Source organism: Trachemys scripta, chromosome 22, assembly GCF_013100865.1.
Source record: "Trachemys scripta elegans isolate TJP31775 chromosome 22, CAS_Tse_1.0, whole genome shotgun sequence".
Taxonomy (NCBI): domain Eukaryota; kingdom Metazoa; phylum Chordata; order Testudines; family Emydidae; genus Trachemys; species Trachemys scripta.
In genome coordinates this window covers 13,933,468-13,956,324 of record NC_048319.1, presented here as the reverse complement: position 1 = coordinate 13,956,324, position 22,857 = coordinate 13,933,468, and the positions used below count along the sequence as shown (strand labels likewise).

Sequence of the window (22,857 nt, the reverse complement as noted above, 5' to 3'; positions counted from 1 at the left end):
TGAGCAGCCCTAAACCCCTGACTGCCAGAAGCTGGGAGGGTAAGACAGAGGTGGATGCTCCAGCTTCCCTGTTCTGTGCACTCCTCCTGAATCTGGTACTGGCATTTGCCAGAGACAGGATACTGGGTTAGATGGACCATTGGTCTGACCCAGTGTGGCCCTTCTTACATTCATCGCTACACTGGGCTTTTACCAGCACAATTATGTTGCAGGGGAATCTTTTCCCCTCACCCTCCAACATATCCAAGCTGACACCACTTTTAAATGTAGACAAGGTCTCAGTAAGAATCATTGGGTGGTGTCCCTGCAGCGCCTGGCGCAGTGGGGGCCTGATCTCACTTGGAGTCCCCTAGGTGTCACCCTAATGCAAATAACAAAGTACCGTGCGCTGTACAGTCCCTGCGCCCAGAGCTGACGCGCTAGGGTTGCATTGCTGGCTGTCTGGGGCAAGGCCAGCCTGGTTCGTACAGCGCCTAGCACCGGCGGGTCCCGGCCCCTCGCTAGGCGCTGCTGTAATGCAAACAAAGAACCAACCCCCCGCTGACAAGCCAGGCGGCGCCTTGAGTGAGCTCAGCGGCAGCTCGCGCGGGCTCCCCGGTGTTGCAGGGGTGGCGGCGGCTCTGTCCTGCCGGCATGGGGAAATGCCCAGCGCCGCTCGGACCCCGGCTCCGCGGCCCGTCCGAGCGCATTCCTGGCAGGCAGCGCCCGCGGGCGGGTCCCGGGTCCCGGGTCCCACCCCTGGCGCGCAATTGGCCAGATGTGAGCGAGGGGAACTGCTGGGCCGGCCGAGCCGCAGGCAGAGTCGCGGGCGCTGCGCGGGGCGCGCCGGGCCGGACGGGAGGCGGCAGCTGCAGGTCAGGAGGGATTTTCTGGGCGGCGCGGAGAACCGGGGCTCGGGGGTCGCTCGCGGCGCTGGGTTGCGGGGTCCCCGGGCTGCCGGGCGCGGCGACACGAGCCGGCGAGTCCCGCGCCGAGCCCAGCCCCGCGTGCACAGGTGCAGCTGGAGGCCGGGGACCCGCCGGTGCCTGACTTCGGGGAAAGGTCCCGAGGCGGAGCAGGGCCAGGCACTGCCCCATGCGCTCCCCGCCGGGCTCTGCTCTCCTCCCCGCCGACCCCTTGCAGAGCCCGGGCTGGTGCCCCACGTGGGTCCGTGTCTGACGCGTGGGCTCCGCAGGGCTGGAGCCTGTCCCCTGGGCTCCGCGCTCAGACACGAGGGGCTCAATGGCCCCCGCTTGGAGCTGCCCTTACTGACGGGGCGGGGGGCTTTCCCGGGGGCTGCTCTGGTGAGCTCTGCGGTGGGTGTTGTCCCATGGCCGGGGGCTGGGGCAGAGCCCTGGCTCCATCCCCAAACCTCAGCTCGTGAGAGGAGCCCAGGGCTGGAGGTTTCCCCTCAGCGGCACTGGAACAACTTTTATGGTGGGAGGCTGAGAGCCACTGAACCAAACTGTAAACCCTGTATAGACTGGAATCTACTCCAAGCCGGGGTGCGACAGCCCCCCCCCCCGCACCCTAGTTCCAGCGCCTATGTTCCTCCTTCCTTCCTTGCCTTTGCTGTGAATGGCTCAGTAATGCTAGCCACAGAGCGGGGTAGCCCCCAAAGAGCAGTCTGCTCTGCTAATGGGGAGCTCCCATCCCTGGCCATGGCTGTGTGGAGTGGGGCAGAGAGGAGATCCTGTCTCACACCCAATTCATGGGGTAGCTCGTTTATGTCCATGGCGCCTTCACACCACAAGTGATGGGCACGTTTGAAATGCAGGGAGGTGGACAGACCGAGTTTTACGTGACTGACGTTCCTACCGTGCCTTGTACAGAAGTGCCTCGCTGTCTCCAAATCAGCCATTCCCTACATGAAGTACGGGTGTCAATGATATACTTTCTCAGGCACCATATCTATCTATGGTACGTATAAAAATGCCCTCCCTGCCCTGGCCAGTGGCTCTGTTAGACGCCTATCAGATTCTTGCGAGAAGGACCCTGTCAGTTGGAGCTCACTCTGGGGTTTGGCAGCTCTGAGTGGTCTCGCAGAGAAAGGTGGAACGTGATCCAGTGGCTGCAAGTTGAAGCTAGAGAAAGTCAAACTGGAAATAAACTGTATATTTTTAATGGGGAGAGTAATTCACCACTGGAACAATTTACCAGGGCTTGTGATGGATTCTCCATCAATTACAGTTTTCAAATCAAGACTGGACATTATTCGAAAAGCTGGGAGTCGGTATTAGGAATGATTTGGGGGAAGTTCTGTGGCCTGCGCTATACACGCGGCCAGGCTAGATGATCACAGTCGTCTCTTTAGGGCTGAGGATCTAGGAATCTATTCGTGTGGGAATTTGGCAGAGTGACTTGATCCCCAACTTCCCATAACTGCCCAGGTTCCTGCAGCTACAGTCTGAGCCCCCTGTTGCTCTGTCCTTTCTCGTCTGTCTAATGTAATGATACCAGGAACATGGATTATTTGCGAAGGCTGGTGATTTGGTGTCCACTGTTATTAAGCAGTAATAAAAGGAACAAAGTGGAAAGCCGGTTAGGGTAAGAACCTGTTCTTCCCCAGTTTTCTGGACCATCATTTCAAAAGACTACAATGGCCCAGCCCTCGCGTAAGGGAATGTCCGCTGTAAATGCCCACCCCAGGAAGGGGGAGATCTTTCTATACTGAACCCAAATGCCAGGCTTGTTAGATGAGACTTGTGGGGCCATATCCTGAGCGGGTGTAACTCCCTGGTGCTCTATTGAAGCTAAAGGAGCTATGCTGATTTACCCCGTAAATGCTGTGTTTAAGGAAGCGTATGTGGATTCCAAGAGGCAGAGGAATGGAACAGGCCAGACCCACTTTGGGAGCGAACGCCTTGAGCTCCCCCAAGGTATCTGGGTTGCAACCAAATTGCTCTGCTTTTCTGTATTGATTTTATCCTCTAAAGAGGAGAGAGTTGTTATGGGCTTGATGGCCTCAGCTGTTGTGGTGAGCCTGAACTCTGCAGGGTGGACAGGCCTCCATTTCCCCTGTACTGTACTAACGCTGCAATCCTGTTGATTACCTCGTCCTGCCATGTGGGTCGTGACGGGCCTCTATGTCCCACTGAACCACCTCAGATTAGCTTTCCCAAGATAATTGCTCCCCCTGGAGACACGCCAGCTGCCGTAAGCACATACACCTGCCATCAATGCCGTTATTAGTCAGAATGCACACAGCACCAGAGCAGTGCAAGGCATTGTACGGACGGTTACATGAGAGGTACCTGTGAGGCTCCCTTTATCGACGCCATACACAAGTCCTGAGATATTGCAGTAGTGGGGCCCAGGTCAGTGACTGCACAGTTCGTTGGGCTAAGCCCTTGGTGCTAATGAGGATACAGGTGGGGAGGGTGCACAACAGAGCAAAGGAGAGATTCTCTCACAAAGGCAGGAGAGGTTAGCTAAGGTTCTCCCAGAGCTTTGGACATGTGCTCAGTAATATGGAGAGAGAACAAGGGCTTTTATTGTTGCCTGCAGTAGGTTTATTGCTGAAGCACAAACATGTTGTCTCAGACTGTGAAACAGCAGTTAATTTGCCCCACCCTTTCACAAGACTCCTAGCCCAGCCACAGTATCGATTCATAGCCATTGGGCCTGATTCTGAACCCCTTGCCCCCGTTTGACACAGGTTGGACTCCATTGTTCTCAATGAGGCTACTCTTGATTCCCCCCAGGGTTAGTGAGTTCTGACTCAAGCCTGGTTGTATGAAGTATAATTTAGCAGCAGGGCCTTGGTTACAAAGTCCAGCAGTGCCATTCAGGGCTGCTGGAAATGCGTGGCTGTGGGGTTCACTGGCACACTCTTTCTAGTGTCTGATGAAAAGCTGCGGCCTAGGAACTTGTTTGAACTTGCACGATTGTTCCTGGTAGTAGAGTTAAATTATGTGGGTATTAAACACTGTTGTAAAATCTGATGAATGTTCATCCCCAAGGGAAAGGAAAATGAAAATGAAAACATGGCTGGTAGTTTAGAGTTTATACTGTGTATACAGGCATATAGACACTACATGTGCAAGGAGACACAAACATGCATGTGTGTCAACCCAGCGTGGGTGTGTAAACATACCTGCATGCCTTCAAAGGAAGTGTGTGCACATGCAAATGTATTTGTGAACCAATGTAGTAATAACTGCAAGCACACTTCTTATACGTGTGCCCTGCTGCACTGAGACGTTCTCAGATTAATACAAATACACACACGTGTGCCCACACACATACAAACATGCAGATTTGCACAGATTGTGTGTGCACATTCTGACTCGTGTAATGTAAATCGTGAGTTATCCTGGCTGAAAGTGGGTATTGACTCTTTGTAAAATGCCACCATTTCATCCATGGACACCTTACTCCTGACTCCCATATTGGTCTCAAGTAGCCTGGGTCACCTGCTGCAGTCGGTGGGAGATGGTCAATGTGCTTTTGCTGCTGGATTGATTCAGGTTCAAGCCATTGTCTATATCGTTATATGTAGATTCCAGGAATTGACAGGAACCTGCAGAGAGGGGGATGGATGGATGTCCCGTTTTACTGGAGCATGTGCATACATCAAACTAAATAACTAGAAATGTTGGGCCAGATCCAAGCTGCTGTAATCGGCATGCCACTTACACCAGCTGAAGATCTGGCCCAGGTGTCGCAAGCTCAGGATGTTCCAAGAGCCCCTTTGCAGCTATGCCTTTTTTGCATTAGTATAGACAGGCCCACTGTTCTGCAGAAGGAAGAGGGTTAGATTGTGATGATGATAACTCCATAAATCATTACTCCACCCTGGAATTAGACGACTGAGGATATTCAAGCTTGCCTCCTTCCCTCCAGTCCTGACTTCAGTGAGTCAGACCAACTACACCCCTTCTGGTGTGGCTGGCTCCTGAATGAACTTTGGAATAGTTGAGAACCTTCACAAAGATGCCTGGGATGTATATCCCTGGGTTGTCTTGGAGACGACATCTGGGCATCTCAGACCACTCTTACCTTCCTGCTGTCAGTCAGACAAAGCAGGGAGCATTCACCTGCAGATTGATATGTGGTGTGTCAGGGTCACTGGTGGCTCCTGGAGAAGAGGTGAGAAGTCAGATGCGTGGAGAAGACCACGTGTGGTACCAGCCTGTAAGATGGAACAAGAAACTACTGACAAGTGAGCCTGTAACTTCAGCAGCAGGTCCAATGCTACAACAGCTAACAAGGCAATTGCTCAGGGAGACATTCGGGTCAGAGGTCTAGGTCTGGGCATGACAGAAGGACCTCTCTGCTGCGTACCCAGCATGAGGGGCAGAATGGTACTGCCCAGCATGGTTACTGCTCTCCAGCGGAGTACAATGAATTCTATGGTGAGGGACACACGAGACGTTTCCAGAGGACATCATGGGCCTCCAGGTCTGGGGAGTTCACTTTTAAGCCCCCAACTAATTGCAGGCGTAAATGACCTTTACACACTTGGGCCCAATGTTTCCAAGAGTGGCCACTGCTTTGGGGTGCCTAACCATGGAACTGTGCAGACACGAGTCAGAGAGCTTCTGGAGAGCGATTTGATTGGAAGGGCACACTGTAAGAGGTCCAGTGGGATGCATGTTTACAGCCAATGGAAGGGGAAGTTGTTGGCAGGAGAACACTAGGGAGGAAACAATCGTCTTGGGTGGAGGATGTGGTATCCTGGGAACGTCAAAAGGACCATTCAGCCCCAGAGATTCGCAGAGGATGGTATAGGGCTGGCTACTTTGGTTGCAAACCTCCAGTATTGGAGAGGCCACATGAGACGAATCTTCGACATCGAGCGCGCAGATGGCAGCCAGCATTACAGGTGGCCATCCCTTCTGAAAAGCAGGCCCGAGCGAGCGATGCAGCCAGCCCATCTCCCCTGCTCTGAGCTTCTCCCGCTGTTCTCGCCTGGCTGGGGCCTGGCGTTCCCAGCCTTGCTTTGGCAGCTCTCGGTGAGGATTTCTGCCCGCTCACTGGAGAGGAAGCAGCCTGATTGCTCAGAGGTTTCCCTTTAACTCTGGAACAGCCTCAGCGCTGGGTCTTCAGAGCTTATCTCTATGACCCAGCTCAAGGGGAAATGTGCTTTGCAAAGATAAATCAGCCTGGGGCTGCTCTGGGCACTGTCCCCCTCACACTCTTGATGACCTCAATGATTTGGCGGAGCACGAGGATCAGCTGGAGCCACCATCCCGGTCACTTATCCCACTCGAAATCGCCTAGAGAAGCATTCCTGGGCTGTGCTGCAGCTGTGGGGAGCAGACATCAGACTGACCTCTTTGGAAAGTGGCTTAAAGGAATTTGAAGCTTTTAAAAAAGCCACATCCCCATATGACAACACACTCCAGACTCCCCCACAAAACACACAGAGCCCAGCCAGACCCCCTGCAGTCTGGAAAGCCAGAAAATTCAGAGTTAAGTTTCCATGCAGCGTTCAAGCTATCACAGTACGGTTGATCTCAAATGGTCAAGAACCAGGGGTCAGGCCCTCAAATAAGAGATTGGGTTTGACATCATGAGATTTTTAAAGATTTTTTTCTTTTTAGCTTTCTGAGCTTTTAGGTTGCATTGTCCAGGGTCACATGCCCAGCTTTTCTCCACATTCAGGAGAGCTAGAGATGTTTTTCATAACTATAAGCTGAGATTTGCCCACATTCACCTGGCTCCGGGAGCTGGGGCTTTACCCCAATATCACGGCACTCACAATAAAATTGCGAGAGTTGGCAGCACTGCAGTCCGTTTCTTCTAGACAGAAGGTGTGATGGAGCCAATATTCCAGGGCCTTGGCCCTCAGCTGACAACAGTAAATCTTTTCAGTCAGGGATTTGAACAGAGACTCCGAGAAACGGCTTCCTTCAGCCTGGCGGCTACCTGATCTTAGTCAAAAAAGGACAATGGGTGGCTTTGTGCAGCCAAGGTTTGGACCTGGCAAGAAACCAATACAAACCAGTGGGGCAGGAGGCAGGCAGGGTGTCAGCTCACAGTTTCTAGGAATGATCCCTGCTTAGGTCTTCATTCTGCTCCAGGAGTTAAGGCAGGGGTTCTCAAACTAGGGATTGGGACCCCGCAGGGGGTCACGAGCTTATTACATGGGGAGTCGCGAGCTGTCAGCCTCCACCCCAAACCCCACTTTGCCTCCAGCATTTATAATGGTGTTAAATATATTAAAAAGTGTCTTTAATTTATGAGAGGGGTCACACTCAGTGGCTTGCTATATGAAAGGGGTCACCAGTGAAAAGTTTGAGACCCACTGAGTTAAGGATTTTACTGCCATCCCCTGGATGGGACCGGTACATCTCACCACATATCATTATGAGTAATGGCCAGTCTTTTCCTTGCAACCCCCTCTTGGGAGCCAGCTCCATCTCGGATAGCAACATGGCTGCATTTCAGGGCAGGCTCAGTGCTTCATGTACAGTAACAGGCGATCGGGGGACGTTTTAAGAGCTTTGGGATTCTTGAGGATGAGACTGTGTCGGGGCAGAGAGCTAGAGACCAGCCAAGGCAGATGCTGGGGGAGCTGGAGTGGAGGAGAAGGTCTCATTGAGGTCAGTGCCTTCCACATGTAGCTTGATTCGCAGCTGTGCAAATGGCCACGGGATTCTCCTTATCCTCAAGTGTCTGCAGCAAAGCTGCTTGCCGCACGGTCAATTCACACAAATGCTCTCGCCTCCTCCAACTGCCTCTTCTCTGCCTGGTGCTCTTCTCCTGGGACGCTCCCCTGCTTCCCCCTTCGAAGGTCTGCACCTGGGCAAAGGGCCTGCAAGGCTAGAGCATGGCTCCACATTTATTTCTGTCCCTTGGGCAAGGGCTGCTCCCCCGACCCCCCAGCTGGCCACAGAACCTCTCCAGCTTCAGACTTGCCATGTGCTGAGGCGGCGAGTTCTCTGTTCCTGCCACAGCTGCAGAAGGTTCCTGCGGGGCTGTATAAATCCAGAGGGGGTCCCATAGAAAAGTGGGAGCCTGCTGCATAACTTAGGTGCAGCGTGCTGCAGAGGATTTGAGACCTCACTTGTGGCCATTAAAAACACAGCAAGGAACATTCAGAGAAATAGACAGAGACCCGGGGCCTGGTCTGTCCACAATGCTTTGTGCCAGTGTCACTCGACTGACTTGGAATCAGGCCCCAGGAGCCCCCAGATTTCTCCACACACCTGCTGCTTGCCAGGCGAGAAGTGCAGAGTCTGCGTCCAGGCTCTGTTCCACTTGCACATTCCACAGTGCTGGCTCCCTGGACGTTTCCTGCCATTGTACGTGGTTTGGGAATGTGACTCACGGTGGAAGTGTTTATGGGAGCTGGGCTGCATTGAATTCTACACTGCCTGGCCCGGGAGGGTTTCCAGTGATGCTGTATGGAGCTGGCCCTGCTTTCTGAGCTTTGCACAGACGGCCACAGAGTTTTTTCATTTTTATAGTCTAGCAAATTGGCCGAGGCCAACTGCTCAAGAACAGTCCAGCCCTTCGAACTCCCGGGGGGGATGGATTGGAAAATCAGGGGGAGCTCCATGAACTGTCCCCCCAAAGGCCAGAGAAGGGCAGCACACCCAGAGCTAGTGACTGCTTGGGCAGCTGACGAACCCCGTCTAAACATCCGAGACGAGGAGAAAGAGCCGAGCAAAGCATGTTCTTGTGTCCGAGGGAGCCGGGGGGGGCTCTGTTTCCACCCCTGCCTTTCAAAATAACAGCACAGCTTCCTCTCTAGCGGGGTCCGTGGAAAGTGCCAAAGAAGGGCTTGGAGGTGACTTAACACTGTTGTGTGAGAAACCCCCGAGCAGCAGGAAACTGGAGAACAGACCTGCCCAGCATCAGCGGAGACGTGCTGAGAGCGAAGGCCAGGAAACTTCCAAACCAGGGGCGTTTGCTCAGACGCAGCGGGGGCGGTGGGAAGGTCCAGTGTGCGCGTGCTGAAAGGTGAAAGTAGCCAGATTTTCAAATTCTCGTCTCTTGTGTAGGCACCTGAAGAGCTGGGCTCTGAGCCCTTGAAAGCCTGGCCTAGAACTCCTCCCAGGTGTGAAGGAACGCCTGAGATGGGCGAGCCCCTTATATCCCCCCAAGCCCATTGAGTCACGGGTCTGTGGCGTCCCCTCTAGCCTGTTGTGATGGCGAGAGGCGCTGGTGAGCGTGCAGCGACCTGTGTGCTAAGGAGTGACCCAGCGAGGCCTCTAAGCAGGGTCCCTGATTCTCCTCTTGCTCCTGCTGGGCTAACTGGGGAGTAACTGAAGTCAGTTGTTTGCCAGTGGGAGCGAGGGGCTGAGCCACTGGAGTCACTGGGCTGGCAGTCAGGAGACATGGTTCTAATCCTGGCTCTGCCACTGGCCTTGGGCATGACCCTGGGGCACTCCCTGGCTCTGCTGCCCATCCTGCTGGGTAGGCTAGACTGTTTGGTCATTGGGGCAGGGATTGTCTCATGCAGTGCGGCACTGTCTGCTACTGTAATAGAGCTTGTGACCCCTCCTCAGAAAAGGTAGCTGTGCGGTGGAGAGGGACCTTGCCAGAGCTGCTGCCGTGGACGGTGCTGGTTAATGTTTGACTGGGGCAGCTGATGCCACGTGTCTCCAACACATGGATCACTGTGCTCTCCCCGGGCAGGCATGGCTCTTTGCAGACAGGCTTGATTGGATTCAGGGCTGCAGAGGGTGGGGTCTCTGCCCCAGGTGCCATGGCCACCTGCTGAAATGGCTGGTAGAGGGGCTGGGATCCTGCCTCAGTGACGTCTGGCCCCTTTTGGTTTCAGCTCTGTGCACTCTTATTCTGGATTGTTCCTGAATGTGTCAACCGGTCCAAGAAAGGAGTAAACTAAAGAACAGTACACCTGGATTAACACTGCTGCCTCTGCAGTGCAATGTGGCTATGGCAGATCGCCCCACTGTACCCCAATAACGGGGGGCGGGGGGTGCTGCCTAGTGGGGAGAGCACTGGATTGAGACTCACGAGACCTGAAATTCTGTTCGCAGCTTTGCCACCCACTGACCAGCTGAATGACCTTGGGCAAGTGACTTCACCACTTTGTGCCTCAGTTTCTCCATCAGTTACAAACTGACTTGTTTGTAAATTGCTTTGAGATTCTCTGATGAAAAGAGCAAGGTTTTAGATGCACCCAGCTTCCTAGCACATTCGCAGCCACTAAGACCATTCTCACTATCTCCATTTTAAATAGATCTAATCAACTGGTGAAACCCCCTAATGCAAACACAGTTAAACCAGCTAACCCCTCAGTTCAGGTGGTTTAGCTTCATTCAGTAATTTACCTGTGCAAGCCAAAGCAATTTAAGAATGGGTTAAACCCATTTAAGTGCATCTACATGAGGCGTTTGCGCTGGTTTAACTAGATTAGTTTTAAAAGATGTAGTTTAACCTTTGCAACTTTTCTACTCTAGACAAGCTCTTAGTGACCTAACCAAGAACAGTAACCAGTGCGAGGCCTAACAGAGATGCTTCACTTCAGTGCTTTTCAACCTGTGTCCACGGACCTCTGGGGGAGACTAAGTCTAAGATTTCCAAAGGGGTCGCGCCTCCATTCGAAAAATTTTAGGGGTCCGCAAATGAAAAAAGGTTGGAAACCACTGGGCTAGTTCAAAAAGGGATTATCTGGGGGCAGTTCTCTGGCCCACGTTATACAGGAGGTCAGACCAGATGACCACAATGGTCCCTTCTCGCTTTATCATCTATGAAAATGGCTGAGATGCTGAACTGCTCTTTAAGAACCTGTCTTCAACAAGAGAAATATTGAAAAGAAGTTTGGCCAACGAGTAAGTAATGAAGACCTGGTAAAAGAGAGACTGATGAAGAGAAAGCACAGAACCTCCAGAGAATGATAACTTATTCAAATCCGTCTTGATTGTCTGGTTCACATCCCAGAACAACGAGGGAATGCGCTAAGAAATGTGGTACTGTACCACGGACGACTGAAAAGTCATGGAAAACCATGGAGCTACCAGGAGACTGGAGAAAGCAAATGTGGTTCTGATTTTCAAAAAAAAAGTCAGACAAGAGATCCTGGTTGTGAGGACCTGGGAATTTTCTGTAACATTTTCATGAATCCTATGTATGCCTCAGTTTCTCCTATATGCTGTACTGTTACCCAGTGGGTGGGACAGAACTTGTTCTCAGGGCAGGCGAAGAGACATGGGTATGAATGTTGTCCAGCGGTCTGAGCATGGATGGGTCATTGGAAAAAGATTGGCTGAGGCCGACCCCATACCAGTGGAAAATCCATTAAGACACTGACACCTAGCATTAACCGGGGAGAGATCTCCCCACCTCTCATCAGGGAAGCTTGAGAACAAAGGACTGGGCGGGGTGAGGTGGGGCACAAGAGCTGGCTGCTGGAAGGAGTCGGGGCTCTCACCACAGACCGACAGAGCTTGAACAGTGGGGTTCACTGCAGCTCGGCTGGGCTCTGGGCTGACCAGGATGGTCTCTGTTTGGACCTTCAGTTCTCTGCTAAGCTAAGGACTTACCATGCTGCCTTCCAGTTAAGGAAAAATCCCGACTGTTTTGACAGCACTGTGAGTGTCACTGCAAATGCTTGGTGAGCTGCAGCAATGCCTGCAGAGTGCACACGTCTCAGCCGGACTCGCTGAACAGAGCTCAGGGGGTGAACCCGGAGGGCTGCAGGCCCGGTCCAGTCTAAGGAGGGGGTGGTGTGGCGCTCTCTGGAGGAAGAGTGGCACCCCTCGGGGGTCTGCCACACTGAAGGGTTCATCCTAGAGACTGTTCCAAAGCTGGGGGCGTAGCCCCAATCCCGTGGATCTGTGACACGGGCCATGATCTTCCAGTCAATGTAATTTCTCCCCAGGGTTGATCGACACATAACAGTGGTATCAGTTTAAACCAGCTGGAATAAATACGTCAAGGCTGCCCTCACCAATTCTGTGGCACCTTGAGGCTATAGCAATTCTGCCAGTCTAGTGTCCCATTTCTGCTAGCAGGTACCTGGGTAGCTAGGAGAGGAGACTAGGAATCCCCGACCCCTCGCACCTCTGCACAGGGGCTGGCCAGAATCTCCTTTGGGAATGTTGCCATGCAACAGGGGCAGGGAGGGTCCGGATCACAGCAGCAGAGTGATGCAGGGGGATGCTCATCTGGAGCCTAGCTCCGAGGAGAACAGACTCTGCTAGGATGCCTCCTGGCAGCTTCCTGTGCAGGGCAACCGCTGACATGCCAGGACTCTTTGCCTGTGACTGCGATGTGCTGTGAGATGGGACTGGACTCTAGGAGAAACCCACTCTCCATGGCTGGCAGACGACATGGATGCAGGTTCTGGCTGGAGGGCAGGAGGGAGGACAAGGCAGCTGGGGATATTTTCAAAGGCAGAGTGGCTGAGTCCTGGATTGTCTCCCAGATGGTTTGTTTGAAGGTTGAAGCTCCTCAGGAAGTCTGCGATGGAGTGCGGAAGGTTTTTCCTGGCATGCTCCCCGCACAGGAGAGAGCCAGGTTTCCCAGCGGATGGGAGCTGCTCCTCTGTTTCCCTTCTCTCAGGAAGCAGGGTAATTAATTGTGATGCAAGAGATGGCTACATAGCTGTTGGTCTGTCACTGTCCCTTTTCCTCTGGTTTGATTTATTCTCCGGGTGCGAACCCCTCCGGGAGGGTCAGCCTGTCCTGGAGTCTGCTGGAGGAAGGAGTGTTAAGATCTAGGTATAAGGAGGTTAGTGGTTTCCCAGCATGCTCTGATGCTTTCAAAAACACCTAAGGAAACTGTGGTCCTAAATCTCTTTGGCTTTGGATGGCATTTGTGCTCCTAAATCCCCAAGGTGCTTTTGAAAATCACCCCAAAGTGGTTTAAAGCAGGTCTTTCTCTAAAGGCCCATATGTGGCCAGGTTTCTAACACACTTACCATGCTGAGGAGTGCAGTAGAAATGCCTGGACAGACAGGCAGGCAGATAGACATGCCCTTTGGAGGGCAGGGAGCATGGGTACACCAGATGAAGACAAACAGGAGAAAATACAGGGTCATGTTGTGACTGGAGCCTTAGGGGATGGAGAAGCCCCTTAGGGAGATGGTTACTGCTGCATGTTTCTCTGCTTGGCCTGGGGAATGCTCTAATGTGCGCTAGCCAGTAGCGGTCCCTGAGGAACCATCCACAAAGCTGTGCCCAGATGGATTGTGAGGTGCTCCAGCCACTCCTCCTCGCCCCCAAGATTCCTTCTGCACCAGGGGCTGCCGGCAGGGAAGCTTAAGAGCTGGCTCTGTCAGCTCTGTGTCCCCTGGCCTCTGAGCGCCAAGCTGGGCCCTCCCAGTAACAGAGATTCTGCACCAAGGTAGGCCCCGGTGACTCCTGTGCAATCCCTTCGGTGCGGATGGGTTTGCACAGGTCACCAAGTGGAACGTAATGAACAAGCCCGTCACTGGCTGATTTGTTATTAGCTTGGATTTGTAAGAAATCCCGAGGCAGGGTGATCACCCCCTGCTCGCTCCCCCTGGGCTGGCTCGGCAGAGCTACCAGGAGTAAGAAGCAGCACACACTTGTTTCGGTCACTCAGGTCAGTGGATGTGGCCCGGCAGTGCGGGGAGGCAGCCTGCTGGGGTTATTTTAAGGAGTCTGTCTGTCTGATTCCTCGCGGTGTGTCCCAGAGCCTGGCGGGGCTCTGGCAGATAACGGCACCAGGCTTTTCTGTCTAAGCGAGCAGAGAGACTGAACTAGTCCTGCCTCCTGTGAGCGTGTGATGAGCCAGCGGCCGCCCTCAAGCCGCAATCCCCGCAGCAGGAGCCTTTGTGTGAGGGGCTCTGTCAAGGCAGTTCTCCTGGCTTTGCTGCCAGAGAATGTCCATCTCCCTCCCCTCCTTTCCCATGCAGTAGGTGCAAATAGGGTGGGGTTCACCCCGTGCCTGGGGCCAGCCCGAGTCCTGTGCTCCTTGTATGTCCCACTTGAGCCCTCGGAAAGGAACAGAAGCTGTGCATAGGCCCGGTGCAGGGGAGGAGAATTTACTCTGCCCATGTTTGAAATGCACAGTGCCCCTCCGCTCCCAGGGTGGGGCCAGAGCAGCACCTCTGCATGGGGGTGCCAGGAGACCTCCCTGCCCCAGATTTATATAACCACCTTTCCACTGCATCAGAGTTTGACACTGTGGGTGGTAACGTCCTCTCAGCCTTTAAACCTGCCAGTGTGTGGCACAGGCTGTGGAAATCCATGGCTTCTTTCCCCTGAGAGGAAGGATGGTCCAGAGGCTAGAGCACTACACTCCGCCTCTGGAGAGTCCTTGCTCTGCCACAGACTTCCGGTGTGACCTCGGGCAAGTCACTGGCTCCCAGTGTCTCAGTTCCCATCTGCCCTGCCTCATGAGTGGTTGGAGGGTAAATACGGTACCGACTGGCAGGTGCTCAGATATTGTGGTGAGAGGGTCAGATATGTACCTTAGATGGATAAACATATGACAGATGTGCAGGGCTGGCTCCAGGGTTTTTGCCGCCCCAAGCGGCAGGGAAAAAAAAAAAAAGCCGCGATTGCGATCGGCGGCAGCTCAGCCGCACCGCTTTCTTCTTCGGGCCAATTCGACGGCAGGTCCTTCCCTCCGAGAGGGGCCGAGGGACCCGCTGCTGAAGAGCCCAACATGCCGCCCCTTCCCCTTGGCTGTCCCAAGCATCTGCTTGGTAAGCTGGTGCCTGGAGCCGGCCCTGCAGATGTGGGAATCTGGGCTTTGTTGCATGTCCCACCACAAGTGCCAGATTATGACTGTTACTTGCTATAGAAGCTGTTATTTTCTCACGGTGTCGGTGCAATAATCCATGTTTTTCTGAAAGAGGAAACTGGGAAACCAGAAGTTTTGTCTTGAGCAGCTGTAAGCTCTCCCCATATGGCCCATGCTTAGTGCTTTGAACACAGGACTTTCAGATCCCCAGACCTCTACCACGTGGGGTGAAGGGGCAACTCATATTCTTTGTGGACTTACCACTAGAGGGGTGTGACATACCCCTTGCCAGTGGGTTACACAGTTATTTGCCAGACAGCAGTAGAATGCAAGTGATCGGGAACCTGGGCTTCTCTTCCTGGCTCTGGGAGGGTAGCATGATCTAGTGGCTAGAGACAGGATAGCCACACACATAGATCTGGTACAATCAGCCTGGAAGGCAATGTGGCTGAGTAGCAGAAACCTGGGTTCTATTCTGCACTCTGCCAGAAATGATTTTGGGTAACCTCTCATTTAGCATGTTTATCAAATGAGGGAATGGTACTGCCTAGAACAGGACATGGGGCTTCGCTCGTTTGCAAGAGCTGGGAAGTGCATAGAGACATTTACAGCAGTCAGTAGGTGGGATACTCGAGTGCAGGGTCTCCTTGTTCCCAGTTCAGTGCACTTCCCCCTAAGCTACAAAGCATTTGAATGGTAGGTTGGTCTGTCTGTCCTCTGCAGAACAGGGAACCTGATTGAGGTGCATTGTGAAATGCCCTGCAAAATCTGGGAGCTCCGGCCTTGGTGCAGTTGAACTGTGCTGTCAATGACACTAGTGTAAATCTAAAGTGACCCACTTGAATTCAGTGGGGATGTTACTGGGAGCAAAATCTAATCCAGTGTGTTTGGGAGCCTGAGTCTCTCAGGAGGACAAAAAGTGTGAGAACTTTGCTGGCTGCGGAAGGCGCTGGGGTTCTGCAGGGCTGCTGTGTGCCTGGAGAGAGTCTGCAGAGCTGTGGGCAAGGGGAAGGAAAGCAATGTTATTCTCATGGTCCCGGTGTTTCCTTGCAGCAGCTGGGGAAAATCCAAGGTGACTGCTGGGTTTCCGTGCTGGCTGCTCCCCTCAGCCTCCATCTGTCCAGAATAGGCTCTGAAGAACAAGGCTGTGGCCTTTTCGGCTTTAACTTGTGAACTCGCTGCCTGGCAGTTGGGAGGGGGAAAGTGCCTGGCCCAGAGCTCCATGCAGCAGGGTCTGTCTGCACCACACCGCTCCTGATAATAGTGGGCAGAGCATGCGAGAGCTTTGGGATGGGCTTGGAGGCGGAAGCTGTGACGACTCATCCCATGAGAGAGCATCAGAGCATCCCGGAGCCTTGGCTTGGCCTCCCGGAATTGGCAGGGGGTGGATGCCAAGGAGACATAGTGCCGGCAGAGGGTCTGATCTGACTCCCACTGAAGTCAGTGGAGAGACACGGTGGGATCTGGATCAGGCCCTGGAGAAGTGGGAAATTGAGTGGCTGCTAACTGCCTGGGACTCAGACTGGACAAATAGGGCTAACCGATTGGGGGAGGGGCAGAACAAACCCAGACACAGATTCAGGGGGAAGGAGAGGTTCGGGGCTGCCCCACTGCTGTGGCACCAGGCCGTACCTGTCAGAGCTTGGCCTGGCAAAGGTTGTTCCAGCCCTGTTGGCTGGGGGAGTCTGACTTCCTGGATACCGATCAGTGTCTCGGCACCTGCCAGGTGCCCAGGGCACTGATTCAGCTGCACCTGGCTAGCAGGTTGTGACCTTTCCTCCTGCAGGCACGCCCTGGCCCCTGGAGGCTGGATCCCTGCCATGCGCTGTCCAGGGGCTGCACCTCGAAGCCGGTCTGTAGCTGGAGCCAGTGCCAGTCGCAGTGTGTGCTTCTCGCGGTGACTCTGACCTACTCCTTACATCCCGTCCCCATGTGTGGCTCCCAGTCTCCACCGGCCCAGACTGGGAGGGAAGGGGATGGTGTGCAGACCTGGCTGCTAACCCCACCGTTCAGGCAGGACTAGGAGCCCCTTTATGTACAGATCCCAAGGGACTTGGTCCCCTGGTTGAGCGCTGGTGACTTTTGCCATTTCCATGAATGTCTGGATGTGGGACATTGCTCAGTGAGCAGCTGGGAAGGACAGGGAGGGCCCCGGGCAGAGGTTGAAGGCCCTTCCATCTGTAAAACTGGCAAGTTTGCCATGTGCCAGATGCGCTCAAAGGCCTTGGGTGGAGTCCAGCAAACAGCAGATAGCTGTTACTATATTGTGCTCGCAGGCGCGGCGGAGCACCTGCAGAGCTCCTGGGAAGAACCTCTGGGCTGGAGGACTTTACAAAAAGCTCAGATGAAGCCTGGAAGGAATATTTGTACAGCTGTAGCAAGCAGGGGCACGGGACTGGTGAATGGATGCCCACGAGCAGCGGTAAGGTTACAAACCTCCCGTCTTGGGCCAGTAGGTAGCATTCCTTCTCTAGGCAGATGGGGCCTATAAACAAGGAAACACACACAAGCTCCAAATGCATGTTCTCTGTGAATGTAACTGATTCCTCGAGGAACTGGCAGGCTGCATTAGGCTGCTGTCTAATGTCTGTGATTAGCCGTGTAATTATAGGGCTTAGAGCCAGGGGACTCGCTTGCCAGCGTGTCTGAAAAAATATTCTCTGCTGTCAGAGGGAGCTGGTTTGAAGCTCTTCTGCTGGCAATACCCAAAGCAGGTGCGACTCTGTGAGCCGGCTGTTCCAGAGAGCAAGCCCTCCTCTTCTCTTAGCAGCCCACACGGCAGCTGTGTCGTGTCCACCCACTGGGAGCGCTGAGATCTGGGCTCTCGGGCCGCTTGCTGACAGTCAGCTCCCTGGCGGAGGTGTGATATTTCTGATCAGCAGCGAGAGCATCACTGCCCTGGCATGGCCCCGGGTGCAGGCAACCAGATTCCGCACCAACCGCAGGTACCTTTGAACTGCTAAGAAGCTGGAGATCTGGGCACTGCTGCGCCCTCCACTTTGGGAATTCCCGACCCCCGCTGCGTTCTCACACTGCGATGGCTAGTGGCACTAGGAGGCGGGCTAGCTGCAGAGACCCAGCACTTTCATTCACGGCTCGGTCGTCGGCCCAGTCTGAGGCTGCTCAGACGTCTAGAAACTCATCCCTGCCCCGATGCTTGCAGACAACTGCAGGGGGTGATTGACGATGACCCCTGGCTGAGGCTGCTGGTTGGCTTCTTGCTCCCATGCCTGGCTCACACAGCTAGTCTGCACTACCACTCCCTGCTAGGATTGTTACTGCTCGGCTGGACCTCTCCGGTCTGGTGGCTCTTATCTTTAAGCTCCCTGGGTCAGGAATCGTCACATTTCTGCAGAACCTAGCACGATGGGTCAGAGATTTCCTCGAAGGTACTTACCTAGCTCCATCACCGTGGGATCTGAGCACCACCCAATCTTGAATGGATTTACCCCGTGGGTAGGACAGAGCTCTCAGCCCTGGCATAGTCTGGGCAATGGCAGCTCTATTTCCCCCCTCGTGGGAACCCACTGTAGGCATCTGACTCCTCAGCTGGCCTCTCTCTGGGGCGGAGACCTGCCTCTGTCTCCTTCCTCACCAAGGTCTTTCCCCGCTGCACAGTTCCCTGCCTACACTGGGTTATTCCACAGCAAGACCGATGGCTTGAACAGGTCTTTGCTCACTCTTTGAAGGCTTTGATGACTGGCATAATTACCACAGGCACAAGTTACCTCAGCACTGTCTAAGCACGTACATTTATTCTTAAGGTTGAAGCATTACAGAGAAAACACCACACTGAAAACAATAAGAACCTCCCCCCATGCCAGTAAACTTATTCCCAACCCCATCCAGGAATTTTTCTGTGGTCACAAGTTCAGAACAGCTCCTAACTCAGCACAAGCCCACCCATGACTCTGCAGATGCCCTTTTAGCCAATGTTGTGTGTGTGGTCTGCAGAGCCCGTGAGTAAGTAACCAGACAGACAGTGGGGTTCTCTGCAAGGCCTTGCTTGGAAAGGCTGAGTCCAGAGGTGGGTAATCTGCATTCCCCACCTCCCAAGTATTTCCTGGGAAACTCACCCAACCAACAGTTCAGTCTCGTCTGGCCCATTCTTTTAAGAATCCTTTTTCAGAGTAGCAGCCGTGTTAGTCTGTATCCGCAAAAAGAACAGGAGTACTTGTGGCACCTTAGAGACTAACAAATTTATTAGAGCATAAGCTTTTGTGGGCTACAGCCCACTTCTTCGGATGCATTCTTCTGTTTTTGAAGTTTTTCTGTTGTAAAATAGCCACCCGCAGGTCTGACATTGAATGACCAGACAGGTTAAAGTGTTCTCCCACTGGTTTTTGAGTATTATGATTCCTGATGTCAGATTTGTGTCCATTAATTCTTTTGCCTAGAGACTGTCCGGTTTGGCCAATGTACATGGCAGAGGGGCATTGCTGGCACATGATGGCATATATCACATTGGTAGATGTGCAGGTGAACGAGTCCCTGATGGTATGGCTGATGTGATTAGGTCCTATGATGATGTCACTTGAATAGATATGAGGACAGAGTTGGCATCGGGCTTTGTTACAAGGATAGGTTACTGGGTCAGTGTTTTTGTTCAGTGATGTGTGGTTGCTGGTGAGTATTTGCTTTAGGTTGGGGGGTTGTCTGTAAGTGAGGACAGGTCTGTAAAGGATCATCTTTCAGGATAGGTTGTAGATCTCTGATGATGCGCTGGAGAGGTTTTAGTTGGGGGCTGAAGGTGACAGCTAGTGGTGTTCTGTTATTTTCTTTGTTGGGCCTGTCTTGTAGGAGGTGACTTCTGGGTACTCGTCTGGCTCTGTCAATCTGTTTTTTCACTTCAGCAGGTGGGTATTGTAGTTTTAAGAATGCTTGATAGAGATCTTGTAGGTGCTTGTCTCTATCTGAGGGATTGGAGCAAATGTGGTTATATCTTAGAGCTTGGCTGTAGACAATGGATCGTGTGGTGTGTCCTGGATGGAAGCTGGAGGCATGTAGGAAAAGGAGAGGCCCCGAGATAGGACAGACTCTTCTGCTGGGCTAAGAGTATAGCTGGAAAGATTAACAATATTGCTGGGTGGGTTAAAGGAACTACTGTTGTGGCTCCTTGTGGCATGTAGCAGTTTAGATAGTTTAGTGTCCTTTTTCCTTTGTAGAGAGGCAAAGTTTGTCTTGTAAATGGCTTGTCTAGTTTTTGTAAAGTCTATCCATGAGGAAGTTTGTGTGGAAGGTTGGTTTTTATACGAGTATCCAGTTTTGAGAGCTCATTCTTAATCTTTCCCTGTTTGCTGTATAGGATGCTGATCAGGGGGTTTCACAGTTTCTTTGAGAGTGTGTGACACAGTCTCTCAGCATAGTCTGTGTGATATGTAGATTGTAATGGATTTTTTTTACCTTTAGTCCTTTTGATATGATGTCCATCTGTTTGCATTTGGAAAGGAATATGATGTCTGTCTGTATCTGTACGAGTTTTTTCATGAAGTTGATGGATTTCCACTCCATACGGCTAAATGCAGTGCCTTGCATAATGACAGGTTTCAGAGTAGCAGCCGTGTTAGTCTGTATCCGCAAAAAGAACAAGAGTCCTTGTGGCACCTTAGAGACTAACACATTTATTAGAGCATAAGCTTTCGTGGGCTACAGCCCACTTCTTCGGATGCATACTCCCACCTGTTCATGCTCTCTGTATGTGTGTATATATATCTCCTCAATATATGTTCCACTCTATATGCAGCACCACTCGGGTTTGGCCTGGCTGCCCCTCCATCATGACCATATATAACTCAAGAGAAAGTAGCTATTCAAAGAAATTGAAAGATCAGCAAATGATCAAAGGGAATGCTTTCCCCACCCAATGACCAGCGGAACTCACTGCCACAGGATATCACTGTGGCCAAGTGCTTAGAGCAGGACTCAAACCAAGAACTGACATTTCTATGGATAATGGGCACATCCATCGTCACACTGGGCAGATGGGTTATAAACCTTCCAGCTTCAGGGTATAAGCCAACCACTAAGTGACAGGGAGTAGGAACAAACGTTTCCTATGAGCAGGATCACTAGGGGGTTCTTTCATCTTCCTCTGAAACACCTGATACTGGCCACAGGATCCTGGCCTAGCTGGACTCTGCTCTGACCCCGTCTGGGCCACGGCTGTGTGACACACAAGGTCTGGTATGGCATGTCCTGTTCTCACAGGCTGACGCTAATCCTGCTCTCAGCAGCTTCCCGGCTCTGATTTTCTTCCTTTCTGATCAGGAGCGGAGTATGGTGTCCCCTGCTGCCAGCCGCAAGTATTGCAGCTATCAGACAAAACCTGCCTTCCCCTCCCCAACACTGGGTTTTTCTTGTAAATGTGCTGCAGTGTTTAAAGAATAAACATCTCTGATCATGCTGGAGATCTCTTAGCCCATCCACGACCCCTGTCAGTCCTCCTTGGAGAGAGTTTCCCACCCCCTGCCTTGCCCTGGAGGCTGGCAGAGTCTTTCCGTAATAGTCACCCTCATTTTTCCCTAATAGTCATCCTCATTTTGCATCTGAAGAAGTGAGGTTCTTACCCACGAAAGCTTATGCTCCCAATACTTCTGTTAGTCTTAAAGGTGCCACAGGACCCTCTGTTGCTTTTTACAGATTCAGACTAACATGGCTACCCTTCTGATACTTGACCTCATTTTTCTGTTTCTTATTTTTATCCCCTTTTATCCTGGCAGCTCCCAGCCTGCCTTTTGGACCCTTGTATGCCCCACGTCTCTGTAGGCGCTGAGCACGTCACAATCATTCGTCCTCCCCACATCTGACCAGGCAGGGACGGATCATTGTTCCCATTTCACAGATAGGGAAGCCGAGGGAGGCACAAAGAGATGAAGTGACTTGCCTGAGGTCACACACACAGTCTGTGGCTGAACTAAGAATTAAATCTGGGTCTCTTGTGTCCCAGCTGTAATCACAGGCTTCTCCTCTGGCATGCCGCAGCCCCATGATATCTGCAGGAGACAGAGTGTGCCAGAGCCCAGAGATCTCAGATTTCTGTATGTGTCCACCAAGTGAAACCTGTATGTGCATCAGTCCAAAGATTACCTGTACCTGCCGAGAGTGGGGCGTGGGGGGGAGAGGGAGTGAGGGCAGCGGCTTCAGCAGGTGTTACTGAGCATGCTCACAAGCAGCAAATCTGGGGGTGCACATGACCTCGCATGACTCCCCCCACCATCGCCTCTCCTGTCACTGTCATGTCTAGCGTGACCATTATTTGGAACAATTCTGCAGGCACTGTGGATAGCAGCACATCCACACGTTCTTGGTGTAGGAAAATTCAGGGGAATCTGAGTAGCTCTGGTGCATTCAGGAGACTCAAACTGAGAGACATGTCACTATGTTACATCTCATTCCTAGCAAGGGATTGAAACCAAACCCCAGATCTCAGCATCCCTGGACTTCAGGCAGTCCAAATCTAGCTGCAGATTTCACCCCAACTCTGGATCCAGCCCCACTGCCCTTTGTGGGAGTCAAAATCCAGAGGCGGAGCCAAGTCTGGTGACTTGCGCTCATCTCTGCTCATCTCTAGGTGCGGCAGGAGGAGGAGGACCCCAGTGTTGGAGATATTGCTGCATTCACTTTGTATGGGTTTGTTCTAATCAGCGGCCTGTGGGACGCAGTAAATCTCTTGTGATTGGCTGAGCGGCTTTCAATGATGTATCACATCTGATAAGAGGGTTGTTTTTGGAGCTGGAGTTTATCATGAGCTGTTGGGGCTGGGGTGCTGGCTGCTCCGCTCTGGCGCTGGTTCTGGGAATTACAAACTCCCCTCCCTTTCGCTCCCCAAACTGCAGGGTTGTTTGTTCCAGCAATTTCCCACAAAAGCAAACATCATTGTTCCCGCAGCGCCGGTGCAGTCGGCCAGCAGATGCAGACAGATGTTCCAGCAGCTCAGCACTGTTCTCTGCTCCCCAGCTAATTAACTCACTTCTTGGAATTCTTTCAAAAACAGATTCCCCCCCCCCCCCACACACACACACATTTCATGGAGTTCTCCGACTCGCTCCTGGAGCTCTGCTCAGTTTCACTGCCCTGATCTCTCTCCCTCTCCCTCTCCTGCTCTTACCCCCTTCCCTCCTCACACTGTTTCCCCCCTCCTCCCCCGCTCCCCCAAGGCCTCGGCTACAATAACAACAAGTATCAGGGGGTGAGTCTGATGGCCTCTTAAAGATGAACAGATGTATTTGCCACCAGACTCCTTGT

General features: G+C 52.7%; 1 protein-coding gene across 4 annotated transcripts in view; it reads left to right on the top strand.

The window, feature by feature from the left end:
- Positions 1-707: 707 nt before the first annotated feature.
- KANK3 (KN motif and ankyrin repeat domains 3) overlaps positions 708-22,857 on the top strand; it is a 47,682-nt gene continuing 25,532 nt past the window's right edge. For 3 of the 4 annotated variants that reach the window (XR_004643720.1, XM_034755080.1, XM_034755078.1), the window contains exon 1: positions 708-854. The gene's annotated coding sequence lies outside the window, so the exon portion shown is untranslated. Of the gene's footprint in view, positions 855-2,833; positions 2,859-22,857 lie in introns of those variants that run through there. The other variant, XM_034755079.1, reaches the window with a different exon arrangement.